We start from the raw sequence: 14,264 nt of genomic DNA, 5'->3' as shown, positions 1-14,264 counted from the left end.
AGTTCATCTAAAAGTGGCTGTTTGAGTAAAGTTGGATAAAGCATTATTCCTGCTGTACAAACAGGAACTGAAACGAATGAACTAACTTAGCTACCATTATGTGGGTATCTTTGACAGAGTAACTAACTACAGACTAAGTCCCAGAGAAGCACCTCCTCCACCATAAGATCTTCTTTCTCATCATCTCATTTATTTGAACTTTTTCAGGCATCTTTCCAAGAAATAGGATTGTTTTAGCTCTTTTAATAGAAATAATCAACTTATGTCATTAATTTTGTGGTTTGACGTACATGTGAATGCGTTAGTACTTTGTAACTTTTGAGTGTGCCATAAATTTATGATGGCTGCTTTAATTACAACAAACCCAATCTGCAAAAAAACTATATTCTTTTTTATTTTTTTTCTGCAGTAAAAAGATTGTGGACCATAGATTTTTTAATTTCCTACATTTGATTGTCTATTAGCAGCTACTGCCTTTGATATATGATACTCTGTGAATGAAGTGTCATTTGTGTCTACAGTTATGTGCAATAGTATCACATTTTCTTTAAAAACTCCTCTTACTAAAATTGCAAGTAATTGCATTTTTTGTTCATAACATTTTCCTGGTTAATATTTAGTAATCACTTTTTATTATTGGTAAATATTTTATCAACAATAGTGCTGAAAGTTTATAGAAAGGCAATTTGACTGAAGTTTTGCTTATACTTTCAACTGGAAATATACTCACTGGTTTTCTAAAAGGATTCATATTTATTTTCAAGTATGATTTGGTGAAACTCCTATACCACTGTTTCCATCCATAGACTGACATATAATAGATACAGTACAGTAGCAATATTTTTTATTTAGATCTGAAGTGATTTTCCATCATTCATATAAGATTTTAATGATGGGATTCTTAAATTAATAGATAAATAAACTTGGTCCTAAAATATACTGAGCCAAAAATGCAGAGATAAAAATATAAATAATTCTGGTATATCTGCTCCATTTTTTTAGCTTACATATTTCACCTCTATTAATAAAACATCACTGCATTTATTTATTTTTAAACTAGCTCAACTGTAAGAAGCTTATTTCAGGAAACTTTTTCTAGTTTACAGAGTTTCATGTCTAAACAGTAGCAAGCTTTTAGAAGAACAATTCGTTGGCTTATGGGCAATCCCTATCCTCATGGATGATGTCTGCATAGCAAATAGGGAAAAGGCACTTTCGGGTCAACTTTGAGATTTAATTTCCAGCAGTGGTGCAAAGAGTTTGAAGTTTATATTTTATGCAAACATATTCAGTATGATCATTAATCATGCAGGAATTAATTTTATGGCGTTTTGTGAGATCCACCTTTCCAATCACCAAAAAAGGTCTTTTATGAGAATATTACAGATGATTGAGGCTCTTCTTAAGTCTAGTCTTCTTATTGGCTTTATATTTACGTAGAAGAGAAACATATTAAGGATTATTTTGTTGTATCTGTAATAGCTTTACTGACTGGCATGCAGAGGGTTTTGTTTGTTAGCTGTTGGAGGTTACTTGGTGATCGCTGGAAGGAGGGAAAGTAAGAAGTGAACTCTTCTCAAATATTTCTGAGCTTTAGCACTGGTGTGAAAACTTTCTGATTCAGTGAATTAGCACTGTATGCTGGTCAAGTACGTTTGGTTTGTAAAAATGACGTGCTTTTTGTTCTCTGAAGTATGATAGAACAGGCTGCTGTTGACTAATACAGGTATCTCATCTTTTTTTAAGTCACAGGGAGCTCGTATCTTAAAAGTTGCCACAGTCCAAAAAGAATGCTGCTCGCATCTTGTTTACATCATAAACCAACAAGAGAATAGTTTAAAGTATTTTCATATCTGTTTCTTTTTAGTGCATATATTTTCATATTGTTTTATGTAATATACACAATCTATGTCTTTATCCATATGTAGATATATATCAAGATCCATACGTGGCCTGCATGTAGATTACTAAGAAAATTTCTGTTGAGGCAAAAATGACTAGGAAACACAAGCTAAATCAGATGCGTATTAAGGTAAATGTTACCGTTCCATTCAGTCCTTTGTTTCATGTAGACTGAAAACCTGAGTGAGTTTTCTAACGTCTTGGGCAGATTGTCAATCAAGTAGAAATCTTCTATAGAAATAGAAATCTAACACAGTAAGTAGTAGAATCAGTTGTTTGGAGCAGTAGAAATTTCCCAAAGCGAAAGATGTAAATCAAAAGATGAAAAAAATAAAACTAAAAAATAAAATAGATTTGACTTGATATACTAAGTGGAGTTCAGGGTTCATGCTGTTTCAGATTCTAATACAGTGCTGACACCATTGAGGTAAACATCACAGTGAGACTGTTGAGAAGAGTGGAAGTAGAAGTCAGCATTTGCTGGTGTGAACATAAGCTAGCATCTTTTCTAAGGATTTGTTTGCAAGGTAATTTTACCATTAAAACAGATACTACATTTTTGTTTGTTTTTTACTGTTTCATTCTGAAAAAATGACCAGTGTGCCTTGGACAGATTACTTTCTACCACAAGCAGGTTTTATTAGACATACAGGTTTGGGAAGAAATGCAGCATTACTTGGTGTTATCAGAAATGTAAAAATTTCTATTGAGATAGCTAGTGAAAAATATTTAATTACACAAGGCTCTCCAGGAGAAGATTAAAAATAAATTCCACATGGTGTTCATCATGAAACGACCACATAGAAAAATTAGAAACTGAATCAAACTGTTTGGTACCCATGTACAAACATTCTAAAGAGAAATAATACCAATCACTTACAAAGAGAACTTAAAACTTTTATCACTTCATAGGCAGCTCCACTGCTGTATTGATTCACATAGGCTGATGAAGTTTGTGCTTTTATCTATGCACTATGTGGATGAGTTAACTCATTTACAGAGCAGAGAAGTAGGTGTGAATGAATTTTTAGTCTCTTAACTGAGAGAGAGAGATGCTGTCTACAAAGAGATTCATTAAGTCTTACAGTAACTGTTACAGTACCATGCCTTTCTAGCCCAGCATGTTCTTGTGCTGAAGGTTTATTTTGTTCCTCTTACTGCTGTACCTGCTCTTTGTGTAGATTGGTGATGGCTACTGTAGATGGCAGCAGAAGCTAAATAAAATACAGAGATTTTAATAATTAATAAACCCCCTCTCTGCTGCTGTCTTAAGTATGTTCTTTTCTCTTGGCGTCTGCCAGCTGTTCTTGAGGATTCAAGCAATTCTAGGCAACGGAAGCCAAGTTAAATAAATTATATATGGAATTAAGGTTTTATTTACAGACTGTAAGGTAAGCTAAGTTACCCAAGCCCTGCTTGTCTAGTTAAACCTCTGTATCAGTAGGGTTTTGCTTTTGCAGTCAAGATGTTAGGTTAGTTGGCCTGGCCTTCTGTTTATGACCAGGTTTACCTGACACTGCTAGGGTTGCATCATCTCTCTGTGTTGTCATATGCAGACTAATCTGCAAAGAGTTATATGTGTCAGACTCAGAAAGAGTTTCAGAATCTGCTGTTACAGCCACTGCTGTTTCTGCCTCAGGTTGTGGATGGTTTTGTTTTAACTCTTCAGGCAGTTCAGCAGTAGCGTGGGGAGGACTCCACAGGATACGTAACTTTGGGAAACAGTATAAGAAGAGTTAGTTTAGAAGTAACATCACTACTGGAAATCTCCTGATGTAGAGAACCTTGTGGAATCAAGGAGAAAGGCTTGTTAGGATCAAATTCAATCAGAAGAATTGGTAGCTTATAGTAATGAGACATCGAAGTGCATTGTGTGTACAGTCTTCCACTGTTTAATGAACCAATAAGATCACTGATACTTTTCTGCTCTACACAGACATCAGGAGTTAAGATGTCATCTCCAACTTCCAAAGTAACAGGCTCAATGTCAATACCATGACGATGATGGAAGCTCACTAAGAAATTCCTGCATGTCCACTATTATAGTTTGTTGAGTACTCTTCTGTTCCTGTCCACCTGAAGAGCAAAATAAAGAGTTAACCAAATTAACACATTACCTCCAACTCTTTCTATCCTGTGTGATGCCAACACTTCCATAATGGATGAACTTCACCTTTCACATTATACCTCATATTTAGTAGTACAATAAATCAAAACTTTATTTAATTTTAAACTTTAAAGACAAATGAGTTGCCACATTATATACACTATAGTTTATGGAGTATGCTCTGCAGTTTAATAGAACTATCATGTTACCTTCTATACGCTGTATAGTGACAATGAGATATATTAAACTGTAGAGGAAAATTACTTAAACTCATAAAGAAAGTGTCTAAAATGTTTCCTGCAAAGTCAGATAATGGAGCTACTGCTTTTTATTTCCAGATGTTTCCCACAGAAATACGGCATTTCATTGTAGAAGATATATTTTAACTTCTATAGATCTATCCTTCACATAGTTAAGAACTTCACCATTTGAAATGTGATCACTTAAGGGAATTATGTAAGAAATTAATAACAAAGGTTAATTTTTTTACCGAATGTGTTTTTCAAAGGCTTCCTTCTCTTTTCTCAGAGCTGTCAGGTATTGCTGTTCTTCTGTTGAGCTTCCATATATGAGGAAATACACCCTGTAGGTTTAGAAGGAAAAAAAACACAACACAAAACTATTTAGTAAATTAAAAAAACACCAAAAAACAGTATTTAAGATTAGCAGCAGTAACTGCCTGAAAAGTGATATTTGCCTTAAAAAGGTAAGCTGAAAACATCATCTTTTTTCTGCAAAGATACTCCAGAATCAGCAACAAAAAAAATCTTATATCTTTATATATAGACATAGGATATATATATGTGTGTGTATATATATATATATATATATATATGTATGTATATATATATAATATCAGACACAAAGCAAATATAATGGAGAAGTTACATTCTTATTATTTTAAAAAATTTCCCAGAAGACTATGCATAACAAACTACAATCTGCAATTGTCCTGATTTAGGGGAAAACAAACAAACAAACAAAAAAAAACATATAAGACTTCAAATCATATATTTGCATGGGGATATCTTATCTTCATGAAACTGCCTTTTATAGAATGGATATTTTATTACAGGTGTTTCTGTTATTAAGGGACTAAATACCTAGTGGGAAGTAAAAATTATCTTGCAATTGCATTCTACATAGTTGTGTTAAAAATTAAAAAGAAGGCTAAACAGGAATTAAAAGGTAGCTTAAGAAAATCACTAGATGCATTTTGTGCCTTGACTGCCAGAAGTGCACAACAGATTTTCTTTTTCTTTTAAGATTAAATTAGATCAAGAACAGTCTTGATTATCACCAAGTTCACTTGCCTCAGAGGCTTTCCATGTCTGCTTCCTTGTAGATTTCCAGCTGCCGAACAAAAGATAGCTCTGCATCATGCAACACAACGTATCTTGGTTCTACTTCATGCCATACCCTGGTCAGAGCATAGGGATCATTGCAACCCTGCAACAGATGAATAATTGTGAGTGAGTTTTTGAAAATATCATAGTAAGAATCTGAAGGTAAGTCCACAGGTGAAATCTTCAGGAATGGTCTCATCGATACTGCCTTCTTGGCTGCTGTTTAACTCTGTTATCTTCCACATCCAACTCCTCTTGGTTTTCCTCCTCAGTTTTCCCTATCATTTAGATTATAGTCCAGTCTTGCTGCTTCTCATGTTTGTTTTGAAGAAGTTCCAAGTTTGGCTTTTTTGGCTTGAGGCCCTGTGTCTTGTCTGGCATTTCCTTTGGACTTGACAGTTTTTCTGTCCTTAATCCACACTTCTCCAGCTTCCTCATCCTTTCCAAAAGTTTTATTATACAGTCTCGTTAAAAAGGCTTCTTCTCCATCAGTAAAATACTCCCTGAGCTGTGCACAAGCTCAGTCATCACTGGCACAAGTAAGCACTTGTCCTGCAGTCAAGAAACAATATAATGTTTATAATCTGTTATGATGTACTTTTAATCCAGCTACAAGACATCTTGAGCAAATTGTTTTTAATGATCCTAGAAGTGTGCCTGCCAAACGCCTTTTACACTTGGTGGTCACAGTTGTTCTGGACCTCCAGGGAGTCTAAATTGCATCGTATTTTGTATCAAACCAAGATTAGAGAAGGTTAACAGAAGTTCGGCATTCCTTATTCTTATATCATCTAAAACAGTAAGGTTTTTATTTTGACCATTCAAAATGAATGGTTTGTGGGCCTTGAATAACAGCTCTCTGCAAGCTGATTCAGACAAACTCCTACAACACTAGGTTAGAGAGCCAGTTCTTATCCATAGTCAGAACACTGTGGGTGAGAGAAAAGAGCACTTTTTTACCCTTACTATTTCTTGGTGAAATTTAAGGGGATGAAAAGTCCTAAAATAGGAGAGGCAGCAATGCAGTTAGTTAGAAACACACTCACCTTCTACTCTCTACCCAAGAAGCTGCACCTCCAGGAAAAGCGATTTTTAGATGCCCAAGAAAATGTATGAGATGGAATGGGCAAAAGATGAAACCTCCTGTTTTTTTGAACCCGAACCAAGCAGTACCTTAACTAATATAGTTCTAGCCCCCTGCAGCTCCATGCCCGTCCGCACTCCAAGCAAGAGGACTATGTTATGTTCCCTGAACTCTTAACAGTTCAGGAAAGACTGTGTAACAGACCGATACAGCCTGTAAAGCTATGAAGCAGTTCTATTTCTGCATTACTTTGATTGCTGTAGAAGGCTGGAACGTGTACAAGTTGCCTCATTATTTAGAACAAAGACCACAGCAGATGAGATCTTTTGATTTGCACTGGGATAAACTGAATAGCTAATTGTCTTAAAACTATCTATCCTACCGGTGAGAACACATGAAACGCTTTGTCTTAAGTCCATAAATTATTGTTTAAAACCAGCTCTTTAGTATGATCACAGTAAAGAATTAGAGCTACTTCTCTCAAAAGTCAAATAGAAGAGAAAATCAGATGTACTGTGAAAACTTACATTATTTAGTATTTTCTCACCCGGACCACTGAAGTCTTCACTGTTCTTATTCTCATTTTCAATCTCATTCCATACTTCTATCAAAGCTTCCCAGTTTGGGTTACTTTCTAGAACCAATTCCTTTTTCAGTTCTGAAACAAAGTAAGATTAAACATAGCGGCTTTTACAGACAAAATACCCTTCAGAACTTTCAATTAGTGGTTCAGTGTCAATAGTGTGATGGTTGTAGGCATGTACAATTCAACAGCCTAAATACACAACTTGTTTTGCTGATGGAGTAGGAGAGCACTCTTACAGAATCATTTAAAATGGGGAAAAACACTCTAATGAAGCAAAAAGTATTGACTTGTTCATCCATTCTGAAACTCTTGAATAAAATACATATATATATTTAAAGTAATGGCAGCTTCTTATCCCTTCATATAAAATGCAAAAGATCAAGCTGAAATCTATGCAATTCAGGAACAATCCATAAAAGTTCTCCCAATGATCAGCTGAGTAAGCTGAGAAGAATGCCTTACTTGTGACTGTTTTATGTTGTTTATTATATGCTTTTTGAACAAAGATTATGTCTCAATATATCCCAGCTACCAGATTGAGGTCTGGAAATCTGTAAGATCCTGTAACAAACCACAGCACAAGTAATAACATACAGAATATTTGAAATTGCATTACACTCTCAAACTTAAAATTAGGAGAGATCAGTACCATTTTCCTTCTTTACATACATGTTTCCAGAGACTTTGCCTTTCTCATTCAGTTTCTCATCTGCAACGCGATAAACTCTCACTCGAGCATTTACAAACATCAATGTACTGGAGTCAAGAAACAGCCAACCTAAAGAGAAAAAGAAAATGTTAATTGTTCGATATTTGAAGTGTTCAGGCTTCAGACATTTCCAATAATAGCCTCACATCTCTCATCTAGATTACCTGTGCTACCTGCTTACTATGTAATTACTAGCTTAATAAGAGACAGAAATGTGATGCAAATCTCACACTGTTAAGTAACAGCAGTTAAGTGGGAAGATGAAAGCATTATCTGTCAATAAAAACCTACGTCCGTATGGCTGGTTATATAAAACCTGATTAGATACCTTCATATGTTTAGGAATGTTAATTAAAAATATCATAATTTCTCTGTTTCATGCATTAACTTGTATGGTTATTCAGTGTTTACCTGAATTCTCAGCAAAAGCTTTTTCACTTGCTTTCAGTAACTGCAGAAGATTGAGGAAAGTGACACAATCATACTGAGTTAGAAACTGTTGCAGTACGCAGCATTTTCAAATCCTGGACCAAAGATTTTGTCTTAGCTCCAAGCTGATGCCAGAGAGGATCTAAGTAGTGATGTATTGTCTAGAAATATAAAGTGGAAAATTCAGGATGTTAGATTTCTACTATATCAATCAAGATATAAATGCCATTTTTTCACTTACAGGAGATGCCACTTGCCACTTTTTATCCCGATAAAAAATAGCCAAGTGAAGATGTGATGGTGAGACATTTATTTTGATGAGTAACCATTTTTTGCAAAGTTACAATATAGATGCCATTATGTAAATTCATAAATTCAACGATTAACAGCTATATATAATGTAATGCTTTCAGTACATATTTTCCTTTCTATATTAAGGAAAAAAAAGGTATTATAAATATCAGTTAAAAAATAGGAAAAATCTGATTTTACAGGTACTGGCCTGTGCCTCTAGTGTTTAGCATTCTTTATTTAGCTAAAGTTGAAAACATTAAAATGTCATTTAATTTTCAAATTAAGATGAGTATGATGCAGATACACAATGTAGAAAGCCAGAGGAATAAAAGCCTAAAATTTTTTTAAAGCACAGAAAGCTTCACATCAACAGTAAATATCAGTTAATAAGTGTTTTGCTATGATGGCTGAAATATGGATATACTGTAATTATCAAGGAGTTCATATAAACTAAAGTTATAAACAATTTAAATGTAAAGTAAGCTAAACGCAAGATGAATCCACTTCTACAGATGCAAAGACTGCAGTCTTATGAATGGTCTCATAAAACCATCTGATGATTTCATGATTATGACCGTTCTCATTCTAGGCATGTGAGCCTGTAGCTCTGGTGACTGATCCATGGAGAAATACTGCACTAGATTTCACATCAGCATTACAGGTAACAAACTGCAAAGGAAAAACAACAACAAAAATCTCATAAGGAAGAAACTGTAATAGGCTCACAAATCCCTTGAAGTCACGTGGATCTGCTGGCAGATAATTTAACATCTCCAGCTTTTGGTAAGCAGTAGAGTAGGTCCTTGTTCCAACACAGCCACAATAAGCTAATCTGACCACACAGTTACAAAGGTGCCAGCTGATTTTACAAACAGAATGAGGCACGGAGAACACTGTCTGAAGAACTCTGCAACTCAATGAGCATTTTCCTTACTTTGTGCGGCACCCCAAGTCTTTTCATGGTTCAAGCATGAAAGGCAAGCAGCAAAATTCAGAGAGCTTTGTGTTGTTCATTTCTACATCTTTGTTAATACCAAAAGGTAGAGTTTGTAATGCAGAGTGTTGAGCACACAAGATGTAAATTCTAGACTGGACAGGAAAAAAAAAAAAAGGCAGACCTCCTGCCCAAGACAAGAGCACTGAATGGCCTATCTGCTGAATTGCCCACACAGTTAGTACGTTTCCAATATAAACGCGCATTACCAAAGCTTTAAATGAAGCACCAGGTCTGTAGAAACTGCTGTCACACTGACCTCCAGTGGCATTACAATGAGTATAACAACTCTGTGTCGTTTCAGGTCAGTAATTTAAAAAAAAATAAAAATCTTTAGTGCATTTATTCCTTTCACCCACGCAAAACCCAAAGATTTGTTTTATTTTGTTTTGTATTTTTCCTCAGGATAAGGGGGAAAGGCAAACTGGAAGGAGCCAAAGGGAAGAACAGAAATTAAAAGGAGGTGCCCAGAAACTGTTTACTTTTTTTTTTTTTTTGAAGTTGGAAAAAACAGAATTGACAAGTCTAGTGTCCTTTTGCCTTAGCATGAAGCTGTTCAATATGTTTCACAGATTTGACGTTTTAAAGGTTGACTAAAAGGAAGGAAATACAGCTTATGAAGCAAAAGCATACATTCTTCTACGTATTTAGTATTCTGTTGCATTTAAACATTATAAAGATGTTAATATTTATATACCAGTAAAATATTCCTATACTCTCATGCATCTGTTTTACTAGCTCTCCAGGCTATAAGAGGGTTTCCAGCTTAGACAAGAACATAAAAACAACTGAGGCAAGGAGAAGAGGGGGACCAGAACAGTAGAGAACAAGACAGTTGGAACATCTTTCATGTGTAACTTATATGCAACAACAAATGAAGTCACAAGCTATGTTCAAAAATCTTTGCGAAGTTTTAACAACATTATCTCAATATTGCTATTTACATAGCATCCGAGATGTTACAAGATTAGTAAGACATTTTTATTTTATTTGATAGGAAAAGTCATCAGGACTAATTCATTAATGCAAAAACCAGCAAGTGTGCATGGTTGATAAATATGCAATCTAAAATCAGTTTCAATCACAGGCCATTTACTGAGAGTATTCTGGATACTATTTTCTCAAGAACAATCAGTTATTTTCCTTGGAAAGTAATGCAGCCACTCTGAATATCCATGTTTCTTACGTCATGGCATGGTTTAACTGCTGATTGTTTTCCAGTTTATTATTGATATCAGAAAGCCATACAGGAACATTATCCACTACCTAAAAAGAATGTGGATGTTTACAAATTGTGTGATTAAATAAAGCAAACAGGTTTAGAGCAAAGATGACCATTAAAAAAAAAAAAGAAAAAAGTTAGGAACAAATATGTATGTAGTTCTTTTTACCTCTGTTTTTTTTTTTTTTTTTTTTAAATAATTCTTCAACCTTAATATCAGTTATTTGAACTCTTTCAACAGAATTAAGCTTTATGTATTTTCAGTCACAGCTTGACTTTATTAAGCTCTTACCAGTAATGAGGTTCGCAGGAATTGTGTCAGTAAGGAAACCTACCATGAGGATTCGACTTGTTGCAGAGGTAACTCCTCCTTGTGTGTAAAATTAATAGTGAGCGTTACTTGCAACCTCGTTGGTAATGCGCTGAAGAAGATGAACAACTCCATCTGACCTCAGTTGATCAATAAAATACTCCTAAAAAAAATACAGTAAAAACACAACAGGCTTCATTCTAACAACCAATGAAATGGATACAGAAAGAATTGTAATTGTAATTAAGTTACAATTTAATTGTAATTAAATCAAAAAACATGATAGTGTAAGATACTAGATAAGGAAGTCAGAATCCTGGTGATGTTTTATTATTAGACATCCTTTGTTAAGTTTCAAACCCTTTCAGGTAACTTAGAAACATAAGTATTTTCAATAGCAGTTAGACAATATTTAAGAAAGTACAAGCCACTGCCACTTGATAGATCTTAGCTACGCTGAAAATTTTATCTCCCGTTTTTCACAGTATTTTAACGGCTCTTTTCTTCAGGGAGCAGGCAATACTAACTTACGGCCCGAGAAGTGACAAGGTCCCCTCGCAACCCGCCAACCGACCCTGGAAGAGCCCCCAGCCGCCAAACCCCATCTCCAAGGCGGCAGCAGCCGGCGGGCAGCCGCCTCCTTCCTCCTCCTTCCCTCACGTTCTCGGCGGGGCTCACGTTCAGCACCAAGCTAGCGGGCTCGCTGTAGAGGCGGAGGAAGCGCAGCAGCAGGCGGTCGATGCTGAGTCCCCGGGCGCACACCAGCAGCCCGTCCCGATGGAAGAAGTCCTTCAGATCCGCCTCCTGTGCTCCAGCAGCGCCGCCATCGCCGCCGGCCCCAGCCCGCCACAGCAGCGCCTGCGCCCGGCCTCGCCGCAGCTGAGGGAGCGACGCCCCCAGGCGGCTGGAGGCGGTGTCTCATCTTGTAGTTGAGGGTCTTCTGAGGGCAGGGGTCAGGTACGGAGGTAATTTTTTTTTTATTCCAAATGCTTCATTTTTTAGTCACTGACTAACGGCATTTCGTAACCAAGGAATCTGGCTGAACCGAGCTTGCTCTCCGCCATGAGGCAGCAGCACCTCAGCTTGGCAGGCCCCAGGCCTGCTCCCAAAATGGCTGTCAGGGCATAAATATAAAATAAAACAATAAACCTGGACATTTTCTGGGCCTGCCACAGGGCAGACAGGTGCTGCTTTGGTTGGGCCACATGGTAGCAAATTTAGCCGTTGAATGTGATCATTTAGTATAGGACATTTTCAAATTATTTTAGAAGTCATTTTAGCATTTTAACAGGTAAACATTCAGGACAAAGCATAAAAAATGTTTAAAAATGGACATAAATTAGTAAAATATTGGGACTATTCTTGAGTTTTTTTTATTCACACACTTGTTGTACCATTTCAGGTATGTTGATACCTGAACAATTTTTTCTTTATAAATTGGGTCACATTGTCAACTCTTGTGCCAAGTACCGTAATTTGGTTCTCATTTTTAGCTGGCTGGTACTCAGCTCTCTGATGTTCACATTTAAACTAATTTTAGACTGTAAAACGTCAGAAAAATAGGATTTTTACTTGTGCAAAATTTCATTTTTGTGGTTTCCATGCCTTCAGTTGGGAGGTGCACTTGGTAATCCTCATGGGCCCCTTCCACTCAGGATGTTCTATGATTCTAGTGGCCAAAACATTTACACAAAAACATGATTATTATTAACATTTATTACTATTTTTAGATATTGTATGAAAAGCTGTAGTCCAATAAGGCTGCTACTTTGAAGAATTACAATACTCTGTAGAGATGTCCATAGAATTTAGGAGCCAACCATTTCCTTAACCTAATGTTTCTTACCTGAAATAGAAATAGTGATTTTTAAGCAGTCCCAATAAAATGGAATAATTCAGGCAATTTAGTAGCCCTTCCCCTCCCCCGCCCACCCCCCCGCCCCCCATATTATGTGTGTGTATATATATGTATGTATGTATTTACTTTAGCTAAATATAGTACTAATGTAAAATTGTTGTGAGATGTTCTTCTGCTTTTATATTCATTAACCAGTAGAGGGCTGTCATTTGTAAGGGTTATATCAAGAGAGCAGAACTTAGACTTAAAAAGTATTGTGGTCCTTCATCCCTTCCTCCCTCCCTTTGTGAAACAGAGTAATATTTTAAAAAGTCTCCATAAAAATACAAGAAATGAGTTGTACAGGATAAATAAAAATTAGGAGTGATGTATAACTTTTAAGTTAGCAATAACAGGTTAGGAGAACATATATATTTCTCTTATATTATAATGCATTTCTGTATTCCACAATGACAGCTTATTTTTAATTTTAAACTAAACTTATATATATGCAGTAAACATTATGAATAACTGTAGGAGGTCCATGCCATATAAAATGGTTTGTATTTTATTTATACAAATAAAAACAAACTATAGGTTACTTTCAAGCTTATAAATGGTTGGTACAGCCTGTTACCAGCCTCATAAGAATGAAATGTACTTGCACATTTTAACAATGCATCAAATGACCTATTTACTTCATAATATTAATGCTATATGAGAGGCAGATTAATTGTATGGTAGAGCAATAGAACAAATCATTGGACGTAGGCTTATTACTTGTTTCAGTTATTAATATAATCAAAAATATTAATATGAATCTTCTTTGTATGATATGCTTTTGACAACCAATTGTTTTAAAAATTTTAATTTTGACAAGTTATTATTAATCATTACTAGAGAAGAAAACGATGCAAGAAGCCATGACTAAGTCATTAATCTATTCATCTGTGTAATGGCAACAGCCTTGTCTGAAAACTACTGACAGTTCTTGTGCATTATGTTAACAAACCTTTATTACTTGTAATGTAAAAAGCTGAGAACTCCCTATGAGAAGAAAACCAGAATTTAGATAACTTCTGCAAAGCTTACTTTATGTTCTTTTTAAAACATTGACATTTTGTCTTCCATCCTGTTGTCGTATTTAAGAAAAGTTCAGTATTTTCAGCCATGAAAACATGGTGAGATTTCCCATTTTGTGGATTTTTTAGTGTATATTTGACCTGGTCTGTAGTTTGGATTTCAGCCTTATTGACCCCTTTATCTACTGAGAAAAATCTTTAACTGGTTTAGGGGGTGTTTTAAGCCTTAGTTGTGCTATCCAACTAACAAGACTATAGCCAATTTATTTGAAATGGCCTGAAAATTCTTGCATTTCACAATTTCCCAGAACCAACTTCATCATAAGTAAAATCTACTATATTTATTTATCTAAAATCCTACA

General features: G+C 35.5%; 1 protein-coding gene and 1 pseudogene across 2 annotated transcripts in view; one reads left to right on the top strand and one right to left on the bottom strand.

Moving 5' to 3' along the window:
• LOC311445215 (uncharacterized protein) overlaps positions 1-5,815 on the top strand; it is a 71,616-nt gene extending 65,801 nt beyond the window's left edge. Inside the window, exon 7 of the mRNA XM_084537075.1 lies at positions 5,355-5,815. The gene's annotated coding sequence lies outside the window, so the exon portion shown is untranslated. The remainder of the gene's footprint in view (positions 1-5,354) is intronic.
• LOC311444876 (DNA repair endonuclease XPF-like) lies at positions 2,517-12,883 on the bottom strand (annotated as a pseudogene). The gene is made up of 10 exons (XR_014698953.1): positions 11,644-12,883; positions 10,966-11,146; positions 10,638-10,713; positions 9,117-9,126; positions 8,146-8,324; positions 7,675-7,803; positions 6,987-7,097; positions 5,323-5,907; positions 4,500-4,592; positions 2,517-4,069 (listed from the first exon to the last, which is right to left on the bottom strand). The product of XR_014698953.1 is annotated as a DNA repair endonuclease XPF-like (transcript).
• Positions 12,884-14,264: the final 1,381 nt, after the last annotated feature.

Source organism: Aythya ferina (genome assembly GCF_964211825.1).
Source record: "Aythya ferina genome assembly, chromosome: 15".
NCBI lineage: Eukaryota > Metazoa > Chordata > Aves > Anseriformes > Anatidae > Aythya > Aythya ferina.
This window is presented reverse-complemented; position numbering and strand designations above follow the sequence as displayed.